Genomic DNA, 24,562 nt, shown 5'->3' on the forward strand with positions numbered 1-24,562 from the left:
CAGTATCACAACCAAGAAGTTGACCTTCATACAATTCGTTGACCTTATTCAGATTTTATCGGTTTTATGTGCACTGGGGTGTGTGCATGCGTGGGTTGCGCGTGTGTGCGTGTGTTTAGTTCTGTGCAATCTCATCACACTTGCAGATCCTTGTAGCCAGCACCACAGTGAAGATACAGACCAGCTCCTTCACAAGGATGCCTTCCACGCCCATGGCCACCTCCCTCTCTCCCCCTTCTCTAGTCCCTGACAACGACTCAACTTTTCTCCTCCTCTATAAATTTGTCATGTCAAGAAGGCTACTTAAATGTTACCATGCAATTTGTGACCCTTGGAGATTGACTTTTTTCATGAACCATAATTCCCATAAATCACAGTCCAAGTGGTGGCATGTACCAATAGTCTGTTCCGTTTATTGCTGAGAAGTATTTCAAGCTATAGATGCACCACAGTTTAAAGTTGTTTAACCTTTCACACATTGCAGGACGCTGAGTTGTTCCCAATTCAGAGCTAATACAGGTAAAGCTTCTAAGAACATTTGTATACAGGTTTTTGTGTGATCATACGTTTTCAAATGTCTGGAATCGATGCCCAATTGTGCAATTGCAGGACCGTAGGGGTAAGGGCGTGTTCAGTTTTGTAGGAAACTGCCATACTGTTTTCTAGAGGGGCTGTTCCATCTTACATTTCTACCAGCAAGTATAAATGATCCAGTTCCTCTTCATTCTCTCCAGCATTTGGTATTATCACTATTTTTTGTTTTAGCCACTCTTATAGATGGGTAGTCATATTTCATTGTGGTTTTTGTTTGCATTTGCCTAATGACAATTGAGGGTGAATATCTTTTCATGTGCTTGTTTGCCATCTGTGAATCCTCTTTGGTGAAATGTCTGTTCATTTCTTTTGCCCATTTTCTAATTGGATTGTTTGGGGGATTTTTTACTGTTGAGTTTTAAGAGTTCTTTATATACCCTAGATACTAATCCTCTGTTGAACGCATGGTTTGCAAATATGTTCTCCCAGTGTAAAACGTTTCTTTGCATCCTCTTAACAGAATTTTTCACAGAGCGAGACTTTTTAGTTTCGATACACTCCAGTTTACCCATTTTTTTTTTTCCTCTTATGGACAGTGTTTTCGGTGTGAAGTCAAACAACTAACTCTTCACCTAGCCCTTGATCTAAATTATTTTCTTTTTTTTTTCCCCCTAAAAGTTTATTGGTTTTATACTTTACATTTAAGTCTGTGATCCACGTGGAGCTGATTTGTGTAAAATGTGTGAGATTTGGGCTGAGGCTCATTTCTTTGCCCTTGGACATCCACTTGCTCCCACACCCTTTGTTGAAAAGGCTGTGCCTCCTGGATGGGCGCTCTTGCATCTTTGCCAAATACCAGTTGAAGACACGGAAGCCACCTAAATGTCCATTGACAGAGGAATGGACAAAGAAGATGTGGTACCTGTATACAATGGAGTATAACTCAGCCGTAAAAAAAAAAAAAAAGGAAATAATGCCCTGTGCAGCAACGTGGATGGGCCTGGAGATGGTCATACTGAGTGAAGTAAGTCAGACAGAGAAAGACAAATATCCTATGACATCACTCATATGTGGAATCTAATTTTTTGAACAGTGGTATAAATGAACTTATTTACAAAACAAACTGACTCACAGATTTCGAAAGCAAACTTACGGTGACAAAGGGGAAACGTGGAGGGGAGGGATAAATTAGGAGCCTGGGCTTAACATACACACACCACTATATATAAAATAGATAACCAACAAGGACCTACTGTAGAGCACAGGGAACTCTACTCAATATTCTGTAATAACCTGTATGGGAAAAAAATATGCAAAAGAATAGATGCATGTATATGTGTAAATGAATCACTATGCTGTACACCGGAAACTAACACAACATTGTAAATCAACTGTAGTCCAATAAAATTTTTAAAAGAAAAGGAAAAAAAAGGGGGGGGAAATATATCAGTTGAGCATATTTGTGTGGATCTATTTCCGGTTCTCCATTTTGAGCCATTGATCTATGTGTCTATCCCTTTGCCAATACCATACAGTCTTAATTGCTATAGCTCTACAGTGACACTAACATCATAATTCGTTCTTTTGTTAAGAAAACAAAGCAATTTGAACTAAATTTATATTTAACTTTCCTCACATCCTTTGAAGATCCTGCCAGAGTTAGGACACGGTGAGGGTCGGGAAAGTAGCATATGTAGCCCTGAGCCCGGCCACCACTAGAGAAAAAGGGGTGGGGCTTAACCCTTGGGCAGGGGGAAGGGTTGGAAAAGGCTCAGCAGGGTTCCCACCCTGCACAGGGGGGTGGGGTTGAGGGCAGGGCTGAAGCCACAGGGCACCGGAGATCTGGGCACAGGGCAGGAAGTTTCAGTGGAGGCCCCACTGTGGGGCTGGACAAACTCTGGGGTCACAGGGCACATGGGGAAATTATAGCAGAGGGGTGTTTTCAGTGCCACCCATATCTGTACCCGGTGCTGGGACCAGAAGCAATTTACTGGTAACCGCAAAGCTCTGTGCCTGAAGCATCTTTCCTGAGGGTAAGAGTCTCCATCAGCGATGGACAGAGAGTTGGTGGATGAAATCTCAGACTCCTCAACCCAGGATGTGATAATTCTGAGGCATATGCTCCCCTCACACCCCGTCTCCCAGCAGGCACGGCTCCAGTCGCCCGTGGTGTAACTGACTTGATAATACACTCTTTGACCTCAATTCCCTGCCTTAATTCCCCTCTTCCCTGGAATGACCTCCAAAAATAAATTATTTGCATCAGATGTGCTCAGGGTCTGCTTCTGGGGGACACAAACTGAGAGCGGGGCCCAGGGTCGCTTTGAGCTGGCTGCCCTTGGCCTGTGTTTGCATTGGCACCACACTGTCTTCACTGTGGGTCTCCATTCTTGTAGACCAACCACCCCCTAACATTCAGACTCTCACATGACGAAGCTGTCCGTCTCAGCCAACAGTAACTGCAGCTTTGGCATTTTTATCTAGAGGCTTCCAGAGGGGGGCAATTATTTGATTGCCATGTTTTATTCTTATAAAAATGAATAGTGTTGTAGACTGAATGTTTGCATCCCTTCAAAATTCATCTGTTGAGCCCTAAGCCCCATGCGACTGTATTTGGAGACAGGGCTTATAAGGAGGTACAGAAAGTTTAATGAAGTCATAAGGGTGGGGTCCAGATCCGACAGGATTGGTGTCTTTATAAGAACAGGAAGAGCGAGCACAGATCTCTCTCTCTCTCTCCACACAACCACACAGAGGAAAGACCACATAAGGACATAGCATAGCGGGAAGGCAGCCATCTGCAAGCAAGGAAGAAAGTTCTCCCTAGAAACCAAATTGGTGGGAAGCTTGATCCTGGACTTCTAGCCTCCAAAACTGGAAGAAAACTCATTTGTATTATTTAAGCCACCCAGTCAGTGGTGTTCTGTTACAGCAGCCCAAGCAGACTAATGCAAGTAGTAAATAGAAAGGAAAGAAGGAAGAAAGGAAGGCAGGGGAGGGAAGGAGGAAGAAACTGTTCAGACTAGTGATGCCTCTTTAACGCAGTACAGCTGAGACAGTGATGGAAACCTTCAGAAGGTCCAGAAGCAGGGAGCCCTTAGCCTTTACCAACACTCACGAGATGCAAGAAGAAGAACCATGAGGAGAGGATGAGCTCCTCTCAACCAGCCAGCTCCTGCTCAGCTTGCAAGCACCCTTGTCTGAGAGTGGGTGAGGGTGGGGTGCACCCGCCGGGGACAGAGCTGCCCGGCTGCCCTATCGGGCTCCAAACTCCTCGTGTGCAGGGACACACAGATGTACCCGCTGGGCTACGGCCACCAGACTTGGGAAGCTCCCGCGGCAGGAGGGCTTCCCGGCCTGCGGACATCCATTCCGGATTTTACACGACAGAAGTTTTGGCAGGACCCTCGCAGACTTTACCATCCAGACGGCTGAAGTCATCCTGCCTATGAAATCAGGCATAGACGTTCTAAGATGCCAAAGACCATCAAGTTGAAACCAGACACCTCAAGACGTGGCAAGCCCTTTAGCAGAAGCATGCGAGCCTTAAAGCGCTGAAGCACGCCACTAGGTCTGCTCAGGAGGAGTCTGTGATTATAGGTCCCTCAGACGCTAATGGAGATCAGATGGAGCCGCCTTACGGCCCCCCAAGCTGCTTGCGGTGGGGCTAGGGAGGGCAGCGGGGTCTCGCCGTGGGCTCCAGGTCAGGGCAGATGGACATGCTTAGCAGACAGAGGTCTGCTGCGGGGCTGGGACTAAGGCCTGGGGATCTTGTGTCCCCTGGGCCGGCGGGGTCGGCTGTGGTTACGCGCTCTGGACAGTAGAGGGCATCAGAGGGCATCAGGAACCAGCAGTGGACCAGGGAGTCCAGGCCCAGCTGGCCTGAGGGGTTCTTTCCTTGGCTCCAGGGGGAGCTTCCAGAAGGTACAGGCCTCCGGGTCAGACCTGTGGCCACTGCCCTCAGTCCTGAGCTCCTGGAGGGCGGGCAGCCTGTTACACCGCAAGGCCAAGGGAGCAATGGGAGAGATGCCAGGGGAGAACTTGCAGGTGGGCAGGGGGCAAGGAGGAGGTGTGGGCTCAGCTTCCGGAGCCCGAGGGTGCCAGGTCATGCAGCTGGGGACAAAGGGCCTGAGGGGACCACGGAAGCCGGGGGGGGTGCACGCTAGAGGCTCCTTCTGCAGAGAGGTGGGGCATTTGGCTGGAGATAAGAACAGCGCTGCAGATCTCTAGGGGGTACATCCCAGGCCGGGGTGCCGGGGGCCTGGGCCAGGTCTGTGGTGAGGGGTCAGAGGAGGGTCTGGAAGGGAAAGGTGATGGAGACGTGGAAGGGGTGTGTGCTACTGCCTGACCCCCGGCCAAGGGCTGGGCCAACAGTCACCAGACTGGGGGTCAGCGGAGTTTGGCCTCAGCGGTCAGTTTCCCCGGGGACCAGCACAGGGGCGCCAGTGGCCCAGGTGACCTTCCAGGGGAAGCCTCTCGGCAAAATGGCACAGACCTGAGAAGGCACCCCGGCCAAACCCGCACCGTCCAGGACCTCTGGAAAGTCGCTCAACTGACGTCCAACCGCCCTGAATCTCAGTCTCCTGATCCGTCAAATAGGAATGTTTTCAGCAGCGTTTACCCCACAGGCGTGCCCTAGGGATGGAGTGAGGCCGGATGAGTGACACTTGGCGCAGGGCTGCGCGTGGCCTAAGGGCTCAGTATCTGGGAGCCACGCTTCGCGTCACGTGGCTGTCACTTTATGTGCCACGGGAGCCGGTGACTGTGAGCTGGGCCCCGGGCACGGAGGCCCAGGGCAGTGCCCCACAGGGCCCTGGGGACCACCCTAGGCGCTGTGCCCCGGCCCCCAGGGAGCCCAAGGTTGCCTGCCCGGGGCCCAGGACCCACACGTGCTTTCCATCCACAGATATTTGCCGAGGGCCGGCTCTCTGCAGACACCACTGTGGGCACGTGGTCTACAGCTGGGAACGAAATCAGGCCAGGGCATGGGAGGCAGACGGACGGGAAGGCTTTGTCCTCCCTGGAGGCTCCTCCCATGCTGCCTGCGGCGGAGGCTCCTGGGGCCAGAGGGTCAGGAGGCCTGGGAGGGGGTCAGCAGCCTCTCACCTCACCAGCTGCTGCTGCTTAGGGACCCCAGGGAGCCTGGGGCAGAAAGGGCTGCTGGGAACTTGGAAGCCCAGGGACACGTGCGGTCGTCGTACGTGGGGCCTCTGTGACCCTCGGGCTCCCCCTCCCCTACCCCCCCCCCACCGTGCTCTGGGTCCCGGACACTGACCTCTACGGCCCGCATCAACTGTGCCCCTACTCCTGGCTTCCCAGGGGGCGCAGCCAACCAGGGGCGCCTGCCAGGCCTGGAGAGCATGGTCCCCTCCCCTCCCTGCCCGCAGCGGCCCTGGCTGTGCCGTATCCCACAGCGCTGGTGACACGGCCCGTCACAGCTCCACACTCTGCGCGCGTTCCAGAAACCACGCCCTCATCTGCCCCTTAGGACCTAAGGTGGCAACGGCCTCCGCTGTGGCCTCCGCTGTGGCCAGCTCCAGGGCCAAGTCAGTCTCCTTTGCTGGTTCCCTTAACTCTGCCCACACCTCTGCCAGGGCTCCCTGGGCAGCAACTCTTCTGGCCGTCTCCTTTCCAGACCCTGCAGGGAGAAGGCACTCGGGGAGGCCTGTGGGGCGCACGGCCCGGAGCCCCCACGAGACCAGGCTAAGAGAATGCAGAGCAGTTGGGACAAACCCCAGGTCGGGGCGGGGCGGGGGGTGGGGTGGCGCAGAGGTCCCGGAGCCGCCCAGGCCTCGGAGCACCGTGGAGAACTCCACAGAGTGACAACCCCGGAGGGACCCGCCCTCCAGGGAAGCCCCCGTCGGCAGCGGATGCTGAGTGTGTACAATGAGAACAAGGCTTCCCAGCGTCTCCACAGAGCCCTGACTCAGTGGCCTGCAGGCCGGGCCACACGCTCCCGCAGCCAGAACGGCCGGCCCCGCGCCAGAAACCAGAGAGCCCGTGCCGCGACCGAGCCGCCAGCGGGCACCGACGGCTTCCCACTGCTTCCTGGGAAAGGGTCGACCCAGGTCCCACCCGTCCGCCTACCGAGACTCAGAAGTAATTCCTGGCCCTTCCTCGCACCCAGCTGGCCCGGCCCACCCGCCTGCTGCCCCCTGCCCCACAGCTGTGGCCTGAAGTGATGCCCCCCCCTCGGGTGTGCCCTGTGGGGAGGCGGGGGCCCGGCCTCCTCGGGTGGTTCCAGCCAGGAGGGGAGTTGCTGGGAGCAACTTCCTAGCAGGAGCTGCTAGTCCGGGCTGGAGAGAGAGGGGGCAGCCCTGGAGAGCCCCGGGCAGCCATGGGTGGGTCCCTGGAGGCCTCTGCAGGCCTCGAGGTCCAGGGGCTGTGATGGGCACGAGGCCAGGGATCCTGACCCCGTAGGTGGGGATGGAGGGGAATCCCGGCACTGGCGCCATCCCCACCCCGGGAGGGCCCAGGACTCTCCTAGCTGGACCTGGAGCAGAGGGTGAAGTGATGTGATGTGATGTGCCGGCGCAGGGCCCTGCAGGTCCCGAATGACAGCCCACTGGGAGGTGATTTCCTGAGGATCCCAGCACGCGGGGGCCTGGGCCACCAACAGTCGGGGCAGGTGCACCAAGAGATGAGATTTTTCTTACATTCGATATTAAAAACAAAACCAAACCGAAAACAATGTTCAAGTAACTACTGTGGGTGAAAACTCTTGGCGGGAGATGGGGGGTGTGGGCCAGTGCTGGATGGCCAGACCTTCGCTCTGGTCTGTCCGGGTTTATTTTGAATCACACCGTGTGGAGGGAGTAATCACACCGTGCTCTGGGCTTGGAGGTCCTAGTCACCACTGATGCACCGTAACTGCAAGGTTTTGCTGAGGTTCCCCTAGTCAAAGGGTGGGAGGCGTGGACCCCTCGTCGCCAGGGGGAGTAAGTCCACCGGAGAGGGTGTCCCTGAGGGTTGCCGGAGGCACCGGAGAGCTTTGGGCTTCCCTGCTGTCAACTGGCTCCTCCTGGGTGCGGGCGGACAGACTCCCATGGGCCCCACCCCAGGGGACAGACATGAGAGGGCGGGCAGGGCGCCTGCATGCTTGTGTGGCGCTCACCCTCCAGCCGAAACTGCGTCCCTGTCTTTAATTATGTGTCTGAGTTAAGCTCTTTGGCCACAGATGGAAAGCCTTTGAGGCCCCAGCCAGGCCCAGATGGAGGCGGTGGGTGGACTGACGGGCGGGGGAGGGGGGGGGAAGGGAACGTGGGATGGGGAGGGAGTCCCGCTCGTGAGGGTGAGATGCGACCTCATTCACACCGCAGAAATCTCGCTGCACGGGGACCCCCCTCCCGCCACCGCCCAGCACTACGCCCAAAGGCTGCCTATGCTCTCTGAGCGCAGCAAGGCGTCCCCGAGTCAACGGTGGGAAAACAGGCCTCGCGGGGCAGGAGCCCAGGCCAGCCTCAGCAGCCTTAGCAGGTTGACCTTGGCCCTGCCAGCTCCTTTAGGGAAGGAGTTGTGCACCATGTGCTACCCACACGGCAGAAGGTCAGGATGCATGCAGGAAGAGGGGGAGAAAGAGAGGAAGGGCGAGAGGAAGTTTCAGTGCGATAAGCATTGACCCTCCTAAGGGTTTTAATACAAACCCACGAAAATCCTCTAATGTAACCTTAACGACGACAAAGAAAATATTAACCACTGATGTGTATTGAGCCAGCACAAGGAAGGTGGGGTGTATGCGTTCCTGCCCCTCCTCCTCCTTACCCTGCATCTTGGACAGGCACCCACACCCCTACTCAGCCCTCCCTGAAATGGGGACAGGACTGGGTAGCTGTGACCTCCCTGGGTAGCTGTGAGGATTAAACGTGACTGTCATCCTTCAGAACAGTACCTGGTACTGAATAAACTGTCACTAACGCTCTCTTCCTCACCTTCTTCATTAAATCAGGAGAGCTTTCTGCCATAAGCTCAGAAAGCCCAAATGGCAGTGGCCTCACTACGTAGGTGTTCGTTTTTCCCCACAACAAGGAGTTCGGAGATTGACTGCCTGCCAGGAGCACAGCTCAGCTCAGGATTCCAGGCTCATCTTTCCAACCCAGGAGCCTTAGCAGGTAGGTTTTCTACCCTTGCCTGCCTCCTCCTGGTTGCCAGATACCTGCTGCAGCTCCAGACCTCCCATACAAGTTCCAGGCAGAAAGAATGGGAAAGGATAAGACACACAGGGCTTTCCCTGAGTGAGGCTTTCCTGTTTTGTTCTGGAAGGAACACTCTCTCCAGGAACCTCTACCCCCATACCTCCATTGTCCAGAAGTGTGTCCTGTGGTCCATCCTAGCTGCAAGGGAGGCTGGAGAGCTATGCACCGTCAGCTAGGAGCGTCTCATCTCTCCATGAGAGCAGGGTGCTGCGAGCACAGAAGGAACATGGCTGTTGAGTGGGTAACCAACAGTGTTGCCAGCAGGCTGTTGTATGATTCCTCTCACCTGCCAGGTCAAACATATTATTTCCACCTTGTAGACAGAGAAATCAAGGCTCAGTAAGGTTGAAAACCTTCCCCAAGATCACACAGCGAGTGGGTGACATCCTGGTCTCCTAATTCTAAGTAATAATGTTTTATAAATCCACAACTTCTAATTGATTATTGAGGCCTTTCTGACATTGATTTTTGAAGCATTGACATTGATATATGACAGTTGCTTTAAAATCCTTGTCAGGGGGACTTCCCTTGCGGTCCAGTGGTTAAGACTCCACACTTCCACTGCAGGTTCAACCCCTGGTCGGGGAACTAAGATCCCACATGCCACACGGCACAGCCAAATAAATAAATAAATAAATAAATAAAAATATTTTTTAAAATGAAGTAAAATCCCTGTCAGGTAAGTACGACATCTGATTCATCTAAGTACTGGCCTCAGTTCACTGTCTCTTCTCATCCAGTGGTTTTCCTGGTTCTTGGTAGCACCAGTGATTTTGTATTATACCCTAGACATTTTGGCTATTATGGTAGGAAATACGATCCTAATAAAATCTTCTATTTTAGCAACAGTCAACTGTTTAGTTGAGATGTAGGTTCTGGCCTACATTCATGGGCTTCATTTCCCCATAACAAGGATTTCAGAGATTGACTGTCTGCCAACAGTTTTGTGACCTGAGCCCTCGCCATGTCACCCGGGGCTGCTTTGTTCTTCCCGGGCTGCTGGGGCTCTTCTCAGTCCCTGCTGGTGTCATCTCTGGGGCCAGAAGGCACTGCCCTGGGCCACCTGCCCTCACTGTGTGAACCTGGAACGACTGGCCTAGGTCTCCTTATGCCATTGGGTGGAGGGCAAGGAGACACATAGCTTTATAACCGAGCAGGACCCTATGTTGTCTTCCCAGGACAGACCACCCCCCACCCCCATACCCTCTGCTGTAGCTTCTCTCTGAGGTACCTAGGTAATAGTATCTGATGCACTTTTCCGGAGTTGTTTTACAGATGCTAAAACCCCCACCAAATGGAAGAAATTAACTACCTAATGACCATGAGCATGTAGCCCCCAGACCTACTGGTGCCTAAGGATTCATAATGTTAACCCCTGTGACACCACCCTGTTACCTCACCATCAACTGATCAGAGAATTGTGAACTAGCTGATCACACACCCTGGGACACCCCTCCCTCACCTGGTCTTTAAAAATGCTCTGTTGAAACCCATCGGGGGCTCAGGGGTTTTGAGCACTAGCTGCCTGGACTCCTTGCTTGGCCCTTGCAGTAAACGCTGCCCTTTCCTTCACCACAACCTGGTGTCAGTAGATTGGCTTTACTGCACACGGGAAAGCAGACCCAGGCTTGGTTTGGTACCAGCTTCATGGCTGCTATAGCTGTGGGCAGATGGACCACCAGGGTCCCAGCTATGAAGGGGCTGGGATGGCCTGGAGCCTGGGTGCTGTCACTGCTGTTCGCAGATCAGACTGCCTGCTGGCGTCCAGGTTGCTGAGCAGGGACTGGAGCCTTTCACTAAGTCTCTCTCGGGCTTCCCCTTCCCCAGTCCTTTAGCCAGAGAAAGAAGGCTTTTCCAGGTTTGGGTTTTTTTTAATCTATGCCTGTTGGAGGCTCTGGTTGCAGGTTTCTCTGGCACCCAGCCCAGGGCTGTGCAGTAGATAAAAGGAAAACCCAGAGAACTCACCACATGGTCCTCCCTCCAGTCATGAGGTCTCTGGCCAGTCCACCCTCTTCCACCTATCTTTCAGAGTCCTTGTATCATTTGTTGAATAATTTCCAGGGTATTTATTTGTTTTTATGATAGACGAGCAGGGGAAATTGAGTCTATGCGTCTTATTCCAGAACCAAAATCTTAAGTCCTTTATAATTGCACTTTCCAATCTCTTAACAACCCCCACTAAATACTCCTAGTACACAGCAATTTCAGGGGATGTTATCTTCTCAAGGGATGGTGCCATATGAAGGGCTTAGCAACAGTCAGCTATTCAGCAACAGAAGCAGCTAGATCAGCCTTGGTGAGAGGGAGACTGTACAGCTGGACCCATGTAAACACTGAGGTGGCCAAGCACAGAGGCTGACCTCCACAGGAAGGGTCACCCAGTACACCCATTCATTCAGTGTCCCTTCTACTGGAGATGGCCTCTGCTGAGCATTGACTTGAGATGCAAGATTCACCTGTGGTACCCACTCCCAAGATTCACACACATGCCCCTGTCTCCAATTTTCCTATCTTACTTCCTCTAGTTCCCTGACCAACCAAGTTTGCATTAATGCCTAAACCTGCTACGGAATTCCCCGATCCTCTGAGCCCCACCCAAACCTGTCAGCCTTCTGAAAAACTTGCTAAATGGATTGGAGCAGTATACCCAGGTGGGCATATGTTGCCTCCAAAATCCGGAGTCTCATCGAGTATGTGGCTCTGCCTCTGTGGTAGGAACTACAAAGTGAATAACTTGCCTTTACCTTAGAGGGCAACTTCCAGCATACTCGAGATCATTAGACCCCTAAAACTTCACCAGAGTCGCATCCCCCTGAATCTCTGTAGGATTTGCTTCCAGCTTCTGGCACCTAAAAGTCTTCCCTGGGCATCCAGAGTCGTTGCCACTTCCAGTGCACCAGGCGTAATTAGCAAAAGATCATCCATATGTTGAACAAGCATGGTCAAGGTTCCTGAGGATGATACTGGGACAGAAGTCAGAGCTAATACAGCCCTGGGACAACAGGTGTGCTGCTGTCCTTCCCATGTAAAAGCTAACTGCTTCAGATCCTCTTTTCTGATGATGGTGTGGTGACTCCCTGGAGGAGGTGGTGCCTCCCTGGATGAGTGGCAGCTCAGAATCTGTCCAATCTCCCTCTTCTCCAGTAGGGCAGTTACTCTGGTAAACAACCATAGGCCCCTTGAAGGAAGGAATGTGGAATAATTACGGTATATATTGTGTAGTGACATTGTGAGGTCCGTCCTCAAGGGGGCCTGTTTTCTCCTTTAGTCAAGCGGCTCTGGGGGCTGAAAGCTGGTTTAGATCTGGAAACTGGGTGTGGCATTGTAATTTTTCATTGCAACGTCTGAAATCAACCTTCTGTTCACCAGTTCTTGAATCCTTCTGCATATACCAATCTAGCAATGCCCTAATTGGATGCCCCAAGGACTACCATGGTCTTTTAGCCAGCCCCACAGATACCTTTGAGCTAGGGGGCCCTGGTCGTCTTTGTGGATTTTCTGCCATTGTGGCAATTTCATCCACCTTGCCTCTGGTAATGGAGCAACTCCACCAGACTCTGCTATTTCAGAATGATGGCATCCCCTTGGACACTAAGGAGGGCAGTTCCATGGCATAATCTCCTACTGTCAGCACTAATGACAGAGGACAGCCAGCACTGATTGCCCAAAGATGCAAGCACTCCCCTCATCAGTGTTCCCTTACTGCCTGGATGAAGCAAGTGTCCTCTGGGGCCTCCCAGGGAGCAGAGCCAAGGGGTGGAGTCTTCCATCTTACGTAATCAGTCTAGTCTCATATTCCTACTTCCCTAAGCCCTCTAAGCTCTTACTTAATACTCGAGGAAGACAATTGCAGTACCTACATCTCACTTACGTCATGCCCAAGCTTTGCAGAGCCATCTCAGCAGTGTGTTTTGGATAATTTCTTTTTTTTAGGCCATGGCTCACGGGCTTAGTTGCTCCATGGCATGTGGGATCTTCCCGGACCGGGGCACGAACCCGTGTCTCCTGCATCGGCAGGCGGATTCTCAACCACTGCACCACCAGGGAAGCCCTGGATAATTTCTAAGTGTCCTTGCCAGGACGTGAAATCCTGACACATGGGAGCAATTCTTGCAAACCAGTAAACTCAATTCAATATCTTCAAGGTTCATTCCCACACATTTCCCTCTGTCACTTGGTGATACATACCAGCCAGGACCTGCCATTATGTCCGTGAGGAGCTTATTTATTCCCAGGCCAGGAACTTTATTTTCCCACGTAGGCTCTGCTGAGACCTGGCCCCGGTTTTTAATCTAGAGGAAATAAGGAGAGATGGCGACAGATCTTGAGGACAAGCATCCTACTGCAAGACATCCACCTCCCGTGAAGTCTTCCCTAGTCTCTGGGTACCAGTACCTCTGGGGAGAGGAAAAGGGCTGCTTCTCTAAGCCCAGAGCATTCTGGGAAATCTAGGTGTTCAAGCTCAGACTCATCCACCCCAATGTCCCCATTCCAGGTCACAGGATGTCAGCACTTCCCTCTCAGGGCCCTGACTTTAGCATAGAAAACATACTCAGGGAGCTCCCTCTGTACTGCTGGCGCATATTTGCCAGATAGTACAAGATCCCCAGTTAAATCTGAATTTCAGATAAACAACAAATAATATCTTAATATAAATATGTATGCACCATGAAACATTTAGAACAAGCTTATAAAAAAAAATTGTTCATTGTTTATCTAAAATTCAAATTTAACTGGGCATCCTGTATTTTATCTGGAACCCCTGCACTGGCACCCTTACAATTAAATTCTGTGTCTGTTTATCAGCACAGTCTGCCCCAAGGTGGCAGGAGGTACGGATTTCTCTAAACACTGCCGTGATGAACATTTCGGCTTGCACAGCAAAGCCATGAGGACAGAGACTTGAGCCTGCCATTCCATTCCCCAAGGATGTTGGGTTTTTATTACAGTTTTTAAATGGCTTTAAAACCTGAAAATTCTAATCATGTATCTCCAGAACCCGGAAATACACTTACAAAGCTAATTTCAAAACCAGTGACCTAGCTTGGCGTCCTGAACTGGTGGAATTTCAGCCAGTTTGGAAGGTGAACTGTGGACGGGTGGAGGAGAAAAAGTGAAGGCCCGAAAGCACAGTTTGACATAAAGTTTCCACCCCGAATTGAAGGCATAGCTTGTGCTCCAGGAAACAAGCAAGGCTGTTTGGATTCCTGGGGTCAGGAAGCTGGAAACTGTAACTGGGTGTGGAGCTCAGGTGGTGGCGAGGGTGTGGGAAACAAGACCGTTAACACGAAAATGGGGGTGAATGTGGGGTTAGGGGAAGGGTGAGGGGAGGATTCGTGGGCTAAGGATGGGGTGGGGTACATTTCTTGGTTGGCCACGGGTTTGGGGATCTGGCCCCGAGGTGAGGAAGCAGAGTGGGTGAGGTACTGTTGGAAATCCCACTCCCGGCTCTGGGTTGGTTTCCAGCTGGCACTGACTCCCGAGCCTGTACTGGTGTCAGGCAGAGAGGGTGAGGGTGGCAGCAGCTCCAGTGAGAGATCTTGTGACAGGTTTCACTGCGGGGAAGGTCATTAGCAGCACTGCAAATGTTCCAGAACTTTCGTATGAGAGTTTAATGTGAAGTGCAACATACGCTGTTAAAACTGAAATCAGGTCATTCTGTGAATTTCGGAAGTGAAGGAGGGGTGGAAAGAATTGTCACTGTAATGCCTGATTTAGCAGCCATGGCTTGGGAACCCAGGGGTGGAGGTGACCGCCCCATGATGGAGGGCAGGATGCTCTCAGGGGCTAGCCTAGCCACTTCCCCTCGTGTGCTCCGGCAAGTAACCGCCAGAAGGGCTCTGGGTTTCAGTTTCTAGGTCTGCTCTTCACAGCTTTTCTACCTCTGGCTATGCCAACACTGCCTGAGCTGGTCACTCTTGCTGTGGTGAGAGCCACAGGGCAAGGTGAAAGTCTAGGCTTTGAGACTCCCAGGCCGGGATTTTAATCTGATCTCACCTCTCTAACTGAGTGACCTTGGGCTAGTGTCTTAGCTTCCCGACCTGCACAGCCCAATTGATACTGTATACATCAGGCACCCAATTCAACTGATACTGCATAGGTCAAGCACCTAACGCAACTAGCGCTGCACAGATCAGGCACATGATACAATTGATATTATATACGACGGGCAACCAGACAGTGATCACAGGCACCCAGTAGGTCTTCAGTGAGGATCAGCTCCCTTCATGCTCCTTCCCATCATAGACACACTGAGATTTCCAGGAGAGGGTCTTCTGAGAATAGAGCATAAAACCTTATGGCCTAAGGTCTCTCCCTTCAGTATGAACCATTTCTGCTCAATTCCTGAACCCTTCATAGTGAAAGCTCCTAACTGAGCGACTCTAGGGAAAGACAAGTGCTCATTGGCTCATGTCTCACATGATCTGAGGTTTCCAAAACCCTGAAAGCCTGAGTGGTTTGACGGCTTTAGAGTGAAGGGCTTCATTCTTCAGATTTTTCCCTCTTCTTGGCTGGCCTCTCTGCCCGATTAGAGCTCCTTCTAAGCACTTATCAAAAGCTAATTCCTCATGTGTTCAGATGGGGGGAAAGCAACTTGCCAAAATGAGTTTGCAAACCCTACATTTCTGATCTACTGAACATGGGATAGAAGCAGGCAAATGAATTATGCTCAGCTCTGAGTAGAAGGGGACTGTTTCTTGCCCTCTGACACATCCTTCCTGGGGAGAAAAAGCAAGGATGAGCTCAGCCCAACCCAAGATAGGGGAAGAGGCTGAGCTGAGTTGGGGGCTGCTGTCTCAAAACGCAGTAAGGGCTGATGAAGGGTACGAGGAAGGGGGAATGACAGCCCCAGAAGAAAGCAGGCCTCCCTCTCCCAACCCTGCGTCGCACCTTCCCACCAGCCCTCTTCTCAACCGACGTTTCTCCCCGGAAGGTGCCCTGAGCTTCATCCACCTGGGTGGTGGGAGCAGAGCTCTGTTTGGAAGACGCCCATCAGTCAGTTAACATCAAGGGCATCATCGAAATACTTAATTATGATTACTGAACAACATTTATTCAACAAGTAGTCATCAAAGACCAGCCATGGGCCAAGTATGGCAGCAGGGACGTCAAAGTGAACATCCCAGTCCTGGGGCGCCCAGACCTTAGAGCAGGGGAGCAGAGACGTTACCAGAGCACCTCACACACGTGGTGCGTAAACCATGAGAATGGTTCTGTAAGAACGCGACGGGAGTAACAGGGAGTCTGAGAGTGCGGGAAATGCTTTTCCGAGGGGAGGACAGTTGAGCTGACACCCAAAAAGAGTAGGACTTGAGCAGTGAGTGGGGCACGGGGACATCGTTCTGTAAAGGGCTGGAGCTCGGAAACGAGAGGGAAGGCAGGTGGAGGCTGGGAGATGAGCAGACAGGCCCTCTCCTGGGCGTGGTTCTGACCCCCAACCCCCGACCCCGAGACATACAGCTCAGGGGTCACTGTGTGTGCTCCACTGCAGTCACGGGGCCCTGTGCGCTGAAGAGCGGGCGGGCAGCATGCGGTCAGGTGACACCTCCTCAAAGGCCCTAGGATTCCCCACCCAGGAGAACAAGCACAAAGCCAGGAGAACACTTCCCCAAATGGGATTCTTCTCCGTTTTTCAGATTTAGAAAAGAAAGAAAATCATTCAGTATTTGATGTAAATGCATTTTCTTTTTTAATTTTTACTGGAGTCTAGTTGATGTACAATGTTCTGCTAGTTTCAGGTGTACAGCAAAGTGATTCAGCTCTACACATACATGTATCCACTCTTTTTTAGCTTCTTTTCCCATATAGGTCATTACAGAGTATTGACTAGAGTTCCCTGCGCTATGGGGTAGGTCCTTATTAGTTATCTATTCCAAGTATCATAGTGTGTATATGTCAGTCCCAATCTCCCAATGTATCCCTGCCCCACCCCTTTCCCCCCTGGTAACCATAAGTTTGTTTTCTACATCTGTGACTCTATTTCTGCTTTGTAAATAAGTTCATTTGTACCATTTAAATGTGTTTTCTTGTAAAATATACTTTACTGAACATGGCTGGGGTTGGGGGTGGTACTTTACGTGTGTTCAGCTTCCCGGGTGTTCATCTCAAAAATCCAGATGCCCTGGTTAGCCCAATGGCAAACCAGCCCAGAGGATTTAGACAGGGGAGAAGGCAGGAAGGATTTAACTGCTGGTGAGCTCTATCAAGGACCCAAGAAGGGATCGCAGGCCTTTCAGCACTAATCCTGCACCTGCCATCGCGGGGGCAGCTGGCACTTCCCGACACTGCAGGACGCTCCCTGGTGGGCCAGGGGCCTCCTCCCCCTTGCGGTCTCCTCTCTACCAGCAGGGATGAGGGAAGTCCCAGCCCAGCCCTCCCTGAAGATGGGGGACTCTTCCAAACCGTGAAGTTAAAGGGCGCTCCCCTGAGGCCCATCTTCCATGGTGAGCTTCCTGATGGCATGGCCGAGACAGCCATCCTGCCTTCCTTGCTCTGTCCACCCCTAAATCTCAGAGAAAGCAGGGTCTCCTGACAGCCACTTTAAGACAAGTAAGTGGGGAGGGGCCCTCTACTGCCCTCTGGTGTCCACCCACCAAGCCGACTTCGTAAGGGTCCGCGATGGCTTATTGAGAGGCTTGCTGCTGGAGGGGTGAGTCATCTCTAACTCACTGTGTGACCTTGGGTGTGTGCCATCCCGTCTCTCAGCATCAGTTTTCTCATCTCTAAGAGACAGGACTGGACCACATAGTCTTAAAAAAGAAAGCCAGCCCGAAGCAAGTGAACGAGGAAGGACAGATACAGGGGCAGGGGCAAAAAGGAAGCCAGAGGGCGGCACCAAGGGGCACGCCGGGAGCCCTGAGAAGCTAGGAAGGGGCCAGGGCTCCACAGGTAAGGCCCAGGCAAGCCAAGAGTACCAGGAGAAGGAGAAACAACCGAGCCCAAGATCCTGGCCAGCAGCCGCCAAGCCCCACTGCTTACCTTTCCCCTCCTCTGTGCTCTGTCCCCTCCCTTCTCCCCGTAAATAGCTAAATTAAGAAATCAAGATATTCTGAACTGGATCCTTCACAATAAAGAATAATTATTGAGACAACTGGCAAAATTGGAAAGGGTTCTCATGATTATACATAACAGCATATCATTTACCAATTTTGATGGCTGGATCGAAGTTTTCTGGAAGTTTGTCCTTGTTTGTAAAATACATACTAAAACATCGTGTCAGCAACTTACAAATTGGAAGGAGGGCTTCTTTGTATCATACTTCCAAATTTATGTCATTTTTGAGATTGTTCCAATAATTTAAACTTTTTCAATTCTAGAATATTCTCTAAAAAATTGCATACATCCTTTGACTCGGCAATTCAGTGTTAGGATTTTATGGTATAGATATATTTGTATTCGCATGTATGTACAATGATACGTATGTAGGTACAATTACATTTATGTACCATCATAAATATGTATATGCCAGTGATATTACACATTATACGCAAGATGTTTATGGCAGAAATATTTTTAAACAGCAAAAAATCCAAAGTTAACTGTCCATCAATAGGAGAGCAGTAAAATAAGGATGGTAAACTCATGCAGTGGCTACTCTGCAACCATTAAAAAGAATGAACCGGGTCTATACTAACCGGGGTTAATATCTACCTAGCAGTCACCTCATGGCAGGTCTCATCCGAGTGCTTTGTGTATACTGATTCAGAACGGCCCCACTGTGCAGATCCTGTTGCTATCCCCACCGAGGCGAAGAGAGAATTGAGCCTGGAGGAGGTCAAGTAACAGCCCAATGAGGATGCGCTCAGCTGGGGTCCAACTCCCGCAGCTGGTTCCAGAGTCCACGTGCTTAACCACACACAATAATTTGGGCAGAATACACAAGGCACCACTGCAAACGATGGCTTTTGGGAAGTGGGCTTGGGTGAAGGAATAAGATTAAGTTTGACTTTTCATTTCATACTGTTCATATTCTTTACCATATATCCTTATCACATACCACCATGTATCAGTTTCACACATTACTTAAAACCCAGTAATTTGAATAAAAAAGCATGAAAGAATAAAAACCATTTTAAAACTATGGACAAGAGTATGGAAGTTACTCTAAAAAGTAAAAATAGAGTTACCAGATGACCCAGCAATCCCACTCCTGGGCATATATCCAAAAAAGATGAAAACTCTCATTTGAAAAGATACATGCACCCTAATATTCATGGCAGCACTATTTACAATAGCCAAGAAGGCATGGAAGCAACCAAATGTCCACTGACAGAAGATGGGGTACATATATACAATGGAATACTTCTCAGCCATAAAAAAAGAATGAAATAGTGCCATTTGCAGCAACACAGATGGACCTAGAAATTATCATACTAAGCGAAGTCAGTCAGACAGAGAAAGACAAATATCACATGATATCACTTATATGTGGGATCTAAAAAACAGTACAAATGAACTTATTTACAAAACAAAAATAGACTCACAGACTTAGAAAACAAACTATGGTTACCAACGGGGAAAGGAGTGGAGGATAAGTTAGGACTTTGGAATTAATAGATACACACTACGATATATAAAATAGATAAACAACAAGGACCTACTATACAGCACAGGGAACTATATACAATGGAAAAGAACCTGAAAAAGACTAGATATTTATATATGCATACCTGAATCACTTTGCTGTACACCTAAACTAGCACAACACTGTACATCAACTATATTTCAATTTTTTTAAAAAATGAAATATAAAATACATATTTTTTTTAAAAACGGGGACTTCCCTGGTGGCGCAGTGGTTAAGAATGCGCCTGCCAATGTAGGCGACACGGGTTCAAGCCCTGGTCCGGGAAGATCCCACATGCCGTGGAGCAGCTAAGCCTGTGTGCTACAACTACTGGGCCTGTGCTCTAGAGCCCACAAGCCACAACTACTAAGCCCATGCGCCACAACTACTGAAGCCCACGCACCTGGAGCCCGTGCTCCATAACAAGAGAAGCCACCGCAATGGGAAGGCCGTGCACCGCAACAGAGTAGGCCCCACTCTCTGCAACTAGAGAAAGCCCGCATGCAGCAACGAAGAACCAATGCAGCAAAAAATAAATAAATTTATTTTTTTAAATGGTCCTGATACCGACTTTTAAGGGATCTGTTAATTTTATAAGCAACAGAGTAAATAAAGTATATGGTAAGGAAATAAAAAACCTAAGAACAGACTCACAGGGTTTCTGGAAACTCTGGGTTAAGTGTAAGTGTCACCTTACTTCCCGGGTTTGCACACACAGTTGATGGTGCTTGGCCAGAGCGCCTATGTAGCCCAGAGGACAGAAATACCCACATGCACTTACAGGGCTTCCGCGGGCACAGCAGACAACCAGAGCTCTAACCCGAGCAGAATTGCGTGGCTTTTGAAAGTGCCTTATAAACTATCCAATGTGACATCACCATGATCCTATAAGGTTTAGTTCCCTCCTCTGTAAAACGGAGATATCAGTATTTGTTCACCTAACAGCACTGATCATTTATGTATTTATTTATATTCCTATCCCCATTTCGCAGATATGACAAGTTTCGAAAGTAGTTCCTGGGGAAAAGAATGTAGTTTTGTTTGATCTTTTTTATCAATAGTAAGTGAGAGGGAGGAGGGGGGAGTGCTTTGATGCGCCCAACTCCGGAAGGGAAAGGGAAGATGGTGACGCCCTTTAATGTGCAGGGGATTTGGGAAGGACAAGCAGGCACGGCGCGGTGGCTGGAGCTGCTGGCGGTGCTTTGCACGCTCCCGGTTTGAGGCGCCCCTGAGCGCGAGTCCGGGCGCGGAAAGTGAGACGGCGGCGCGGGAGCTCGGAGGGCTTCACGCAGGGCCTCCTCGCACCAGCACGCGGCGCCCCGTCTGTGCGCGGATGCTGACCCCTCCGCGAGCCGCGGCTGTGACTTGCGGGACTTTTTTTGGCGCGCAAGGTCTCCGTGCCCTCCCCGTGGCGGGGCTCCTGGCGTTTGAGCTTCCGGGTCCAGCCGCGTCCGGGCAGGAGGGAAGACGTGGAGGGGCGCGCGTCTGCCGCAGGGAACAGGGGGTCCAGAGTCCCACTTACCAGTAAGGCGTTCCCACGAGTTAGTCTGTGGCTTTGGGGAAGGCTCTTTCCTGGGCCTTAGTTTCCCCATCTGTAAAACCGGAGTAAATCGCGCAGAGTTGGGATGGGAATTAAACGAGGTACCGCGCGCTCCGAGGGCGAGAAAGGCCAGCGGCTCCCTTCGCGCCGAGGGCAGGACGGCGGCGGCCGCATCACCTGGCAGTCTCCCAACTCGCCAGGTGTGGGCTCAGCCCTCCCCTCCCTGCCTTCCTCCCCGCCTTTCTCCCCGAAGTAGGCTGGGGGCGAGGAGCAATGGGCTGCCCAGCACTGGCGCCTCCCGCGCGGGCGCCCCGGGTGTGTGCCCGGCGCTCCCGGGGCGGGGCGGGGCGCGGCGCGGTCCTCGTGACCCGGCGGGCGCCTCCGGGACCTCGCCCCTCCCTCCGCTGTGCGCCCTGCGCCCTGCCTGGCCCGCATCTGTCCTCTTGGCTTCAACGCACCCGACGCCCGGCCCGTCGCCTTGCTCTCCCTAGCAGGACCGCAGAAAGCAACCCCGGGGTCCGGGCCAGGGCCGACACGCCCCCGGAAAGGAGTCGGTGAGTTCGGGGAGAAGGGGGAACGGCGGGGTCCGGTGGCGCCCGGGTTGGAGGCCCCAGGTTCAGGGCGGGTCCGCGGTGCTGGGCGCAGCCCCGCCGGTGTGAAAACACCCCCCAGCGACCCCCAGGCCTCGGTCCCGGCTGATGAGGGGGACGCGCCCAACCCACCGAACCCCAAATCCAGGCTTCACCCAGATAGCTTGATCAGACTGGTCGAGATCCTCAGGGAGCAAAACAGTGGTTTTAATCAAAAGCCCTGTTGCGGATCTACATGAAGACGGGGCTGAGGCCGCCGGCCTCGGAGGAGACTCACTGCGGCTGGTCGCCCAGGGGCCTGAGGCTGCTTGGGGAGAGACCCCTCCTGTCCGGAGAGAGAGAGCCCGGGTGGTGTCGCGGCGTGGGAGGATGAGTCCTGGACTTTGGGGCCTCTGAAAGCCCCAGTTTTATTGGAATTATGTTTTGTTTGCCGACATGCCTCTCGACGGCCCACCACCTTGTTATCTGGATGGGGAAGGGTCTGTAGACGAGAAGAGAGTCACACAGTGGGCACTGGCCCCAGGTCCCTGCCTGAGCCAGACCTCTTTACAAATCCCCTGCAGTTTCCCAGGCTGTGTCCTACTCACCTTAACCAAATGTTGAAAACCCCATTTCATTTTCAGTTGGGTTGGGGTCTTTGCGTTTTTATGTTTGTTTTTTAAAATTGTAGTTACACATTTCTTTCTGAGAGGTTAGAAAGATAAAGGGGGGAGGTGAGGCCCCCACTAGCCCACCAGGTGCGAAGGTGGCACTGCACTTGGCCGTGAAGCCCCAAGGAGAAGACCAGGGCTTGCAGACCATGTGGCAGCGGAGCAGTGACCTTGACACCTGGGTTCAGCCCGTTCACCTCTGTCCGCCGACATCCAGCCCTCTGCTGGATTGTCAGCCCCTCCGCTGACCTCAGTAAGACACAGCTCTCTTGGGCAAGGGCCCCATGCCTGAGTCTCCAGGGCCTCATGCCTTAGATCCAAGCACCAATCATACGTCCCTGTGCTCCACCACAGCCAAAATCTTGGTGCAGTGGTAGGTGCCCCGCAGCATTCACTGAAGACAGTTGCAGGCACATAGACTAGCAGTCAGTGGGTCTTATTGATGAAGGCATTAGTGACTGAAAAAGGCAGCTGAGTGGAAGGAAGGCTTGGGGTGGCGAAGAGAATCCAGAGTCCTGTAGGCTACACAGAAGGGAGACCTCGGTGCCCTCGGATGACAGTGTGGTGATTTCTCACGGCTGCCCCCGGTTCATGCCATTGGGTCAGCCTTCTAGGGCTGTCTCGTTCTTTTCAGAAGCAATCTCTGGAGGAAGAGCCCGCTCCCCTCTACCCAGCTTGTAACCTCTCCCTTTAATCCTGACATCCTGGCATCACCCAGGGCTGGAGAGAGACATAGAGGTCATGGCACAGATGGAAAAGCTGAGACCCAGAGAGGAAGGGGACTTGTCCCGAGTCGCAGGGCTGGTTGGTGCCTGAACTGGGACGGGAACCCAACTCCTGAGGCTCAGCCGCATCCTCGTCCCTCGGTGTCACCGTGGGACCCGTCCTTGCCGTGGAGACGAGAGCTGAGGCTTTAGCTGCGAGTGCGGAACTATGTCCGTGCGTAAACACGGTTTCCAGCAGCTTCCCAGGGAGCTGGGAGAACGGAGAGAACGGGCAGGCGGGAGGCAAGCTGCAGGGCCGTTGCTGCTGGAGTGATGTCAGGGCACCTGCAGGGGGTGGGGGGAAGGTGCTCATTTTGCAGCTGATGAGGTTTGGGGGTTAGGTTGCTGCCAGGGGGCAGCAGGCCCTGCCTGCAGAAGTGACCACACGGGCCAGCTTTGGGAAGCAGCCGCAAAGAGGTAGCCCAGAAGCCCCACGGCTGGCACCTGGGCCTTCCCTCCGGAATGTGCCTGCCTCTTTATCAGCAAGAGTTGCCCACCTGATTCTGAGTCACACAGCATTCCTGCCATTGTTTGTTGGGCGTTGAAGAGGAACTTGGACTTGCTGCAAAGTCTATCCGCTCAGGTGATGGTGACTACTCAGAACTGCCGTGGCTCCCAGGCTCAGGGGGCCGCCAGCCCGAGTTCTGTATAGGAGGGATCCCCGCCCAGATCTCCCTTCAATGTGGCCAAAATATGAACTCAAATCTTTAACAGATAAAGGTGACCCACCATTGAAATGCGGTGGTCTGGGTTCAGGATAGCCACTTGGTAAAACCTGTTGTGTCTCTTACCAACTCATTAACCTTGGGGTCACGTTCTCTTTTCGCCCTTATAGCTTTGAAGCATGGGGGAGGGCTAACAGTCTCAGAGATTAAAAATGTGGTTCAATGTGAGCTGTGGACCAGGCGCAAATTGAAAGTGTTTTGTTCAGGAAGCTCAAGACTTAGGCGTTATCTCCACAGAAGTGGAGCCAGGGGCGGGTGGAGCCTGGCGGGCTCTACCCTCCCCAGCAGGGACGCCCTGGGAGGTTCCCCCAGGCTAGGGCAGGGCAGAGCCCGGGCCCCTCCGTGGGTCCAGCATGTCCCCTGCTGCCATGTTCTCCCTTGGCTGTTGTGGTTGGAGGGACACCGGGTGGAGATCAGGGTCTTGGTGAGCACGCAGAGTGGGGAGTGAGGACAGAGCTGATTGTGGCCGAAAGGCTGTGTCCCTTCCGTGAACCCAGGCGGATCCCTCAGCATGGCCGTGCCTGGCAGAGGGGCTGCCCTTCCACCGCACCCCAAGTTCCCCCATCAGCCTGACGCAAGCCAGGAGCGGTGCTAGCAACACACTCCTCGAGTGCCAGTGACTTTTGGTTTATACATTTTGAATACTGAAATCAAACATATTTTCCATTCGACTTCAGGTTATTTTCTAAAGATAGTTTTTTAAAAGCTTTAAACCATCCCCCCACCACCCGTCACCACCACCACCACCACCACCAACAACAAAAAAACATAAATTAATAAAAAGCTGGGACCTCCCTGGCAATCCAGTGGTTAAGGCTTCACCTTCCAATGCGAGGGGTGCGGGTTCAATCTCTGGTTGGGGAACTGAGATCCCACATGCCTCGGAGCCAAAAACACAGAACATAAAACAGAAGCAATGTTGTAGCAAATTCAATAAAGACTTTAAAAATAGTCCACATCAAAAAATCTTTAAATAACTAAATAGCTTTAAGCTTCTGCA

General features: G+C 52.0%; 1 protein-coding gene and 1 long non-coding RNA gene across 5 annotated transcripts in view; one reads left to right on the plus strand and one right to left on the minus strand.

Annotated features, from left to right (window-relative positions):
• The window catches only part of LOC136793640 (uncharacterized), a 24,650-nt gene extending 3,483 nt beyond the window's left edge, over nt 1-21,167 (minus strand). The window contains exons 1-3 of the long non-coding RNA XR_010839257.1: nt 20,816-21,167; nt 18,389-18,491; nt 8,827-8,933 (exon numbers count right to left, since the gene is read on the minus strand). This is a non-coding gene — a long non-coding RNA (uncharacterized lncRNA). The remainder of the gene's footprint in view (nt 1-8,826; nt 8,934-18,388; nt 18,492-20,815) is intronic.
• Nucleotides 21,168-21,264: 97 nt separating this feature from the next.
• Nucleotides 21,265-24,562, plus strand: part of MLPH (melanophilin) — a 45,160-nt gene continuing 41,862 nt past the window's right edge. The window contains exon 1 of one of the 4 annotated variants that reach the window (XM_067027220.1): nt 21,265-21,387. The gene's annotated coding sequence lies outside the window, so the exon portion shown is untranslated. The remainder of the gene's footprint in view (nt 21,388-24,562) is intronic. The other 3 variants (XM_067027222.1, XM_067027223.1, XM_067027224.1) reach the window with 3 other exon arrangements.

Source organism: Kogia breviceps, chromosome 2 (genome assembly GCF_026419965.1).
Source record: "Kogia breviceps isolate mKogBre1 chromosome 2, mKogBre1 haplotype 1, whole genome shotgun sequence".
NCBI classification, from domain to species: domain Eukaryota; kingdom Metazoa; phylum Chordata; class Mammalia; order Artiodactyla; family Physeteridae; genus Kogia; species Kogia breviceps.